Consider the following 1,906-nt stretch of genomic DNA (forward strand, 5'->3'; position numbering starts at 1 on the left):
TGGCTGAGGTGTGGCAGCATATCCAGGAAGCTGATGAGAGGCTGCAAAAGTCCGTCTCTGAAGGAGATCTGTTTCAGAGTGAGAAGGATGTCCTTCTTCATAGCTTAAACTAGAGGATGATAAAAATAAACGACAAAAAACACAGAGCTCAAACCAGATGATCAAAAATTTCTAGGAGAGCAATTATCAAAAGTAGGATAAGTCTTTGACTAAATTCCTGACCTACAGATCAAGAGATCAAACACAGTCTGACAATACTGTCAAAATGCGAGGGAACATACTGAAGATACACTGGGAAGAAAAATAATACACAGTATTTTTCTTAGTTCAACTTTACCTACAACAAAGTCCTTTTACTGGAAGAGGTAACATGGTACATTGGGAAGAGCAATATCCTGGAAAATAGGAGAGCTGAGCACTGTCCAAGTGCTACTACTGGCTTACCATGTGATTTCAATAAGTGACTCTATTACTGTTGGACTTACTTCCTCACCTGTATGAATAAGGGACCCAGATAGGATAATCTCTAAAGTCCCTCTAATTCTAACAGTCTCTGGAATATAGTAGACAGTTCAAATGAATTGAAAATTAACACTATTTCCCAATAACTCTCCTAGAAAATTTCAAGCTTATATATCTTGAGAGTAATTCAGAACAAGATATTTTTCTCCCCTTGATTTTTATTCTGAATATTTTAAACCCACAGAAAAACTGAAAGTTCCAATGAATAACCTGTATACCCATCACTTAAGTTTCAACAACTGTTAACATTTTGTTATATTTGTTTTATCTTCATACACAGACATATATACTCCTTTCTTTTAATCTACTTGAAAATAACTTGTGGACATCATGAAACTGTATCCTTAAATAATTCAGTTGCATCTCCTAGGAACAGGACATTCAGCTGTATAACCAAGTATCATTATTAGACTTGAAGAAATTCAACACTGTCATTATAACATGTAATACAGAGGTCACATTCCAATTTTCCTCAATTGTTGTCAAAATGTTTGATATTTTAAAGCTCTCTGTAGGATGCAATCAAAATTCAACAATTACATTTGGTTATGTCTCTTTACATTTACAACAGTGCCTCCACTCTGCCTCTAATGCCAAACTCCTTTTGCCTTGACTCCATGGACACGGACTTTTTATTTTGAGGGATCCAAGTCAGCTGAATGTAAGCTATCCCAAATTCTGGATTTGTCTGATTGCTACTTCGTGAGAAATACATAATGATGCTTCGTAATTCTTATTGCACTCATGAGGACACACACGTCAGTCTGTCTCACTGGTGATGCTAAACTTGAAGTGGTTAAGGTACTGTCAGATCTCTCAATGTAGTTATTTCTTCTCTTTGAAATAAGTATGCAATTGTGAGGTGTTACTTAAGACAGTGTCAGTATCTTGTCCCAACAGCTAATGGTTTCAGACACCCTGCATTCATGATCTTCATTTCAATTATTGCACTGAAGATTAGAAACAATAGTGTTCTAATTACACTACCTTCCATATTTAAAAGTTAGCGTTCTTCTATAAAATAAAAATTAGCTTTTTTCCCCTTTTCTCTCTATATACGTACTTAAATATAATATATAAAATATATACTAATGTTTTTTAATGTATATACGTTATGCTTAAAAAAATATCATTGTAGACTCTTCATATTTAATTTATTGTGTCCCTTCAATCTTGTTTCCTTTTGGGCTTCCCTGGTGGCGCATTGGTTGAGGGTCCGCCTGCCGCTGCGGGGGACGCGGGTTCATGCCCCGGTCCGGGCAGATCCCACGTGCCGCAGAGCGGCTGGGCCCGTAAGCCATGGTCGCTGAGCCTGCGCGTCCGGAGCCTGTGCTCCGCGACGGGAGAGGCCACAACAGTGAGAGGCCCGTGTACCGCAAAAAAA

The sequence above is a fragment of the Lipotes vexillifer genome, unplaced genomic scaffold (genome assembly GCF_000442215.2).
Source record: "Lipotes vexillifer unplaced genomic scaffold, Lipotes_vexillifer_v1.1 scaffold451, whole genome shotgun sequence".
Lineage (NCBI taxonomy): Eukaryota > Metazoa > Chordata > Mammalia > Artiodactyla > Lipotidae > Lipotes > Lipotes vexillifer.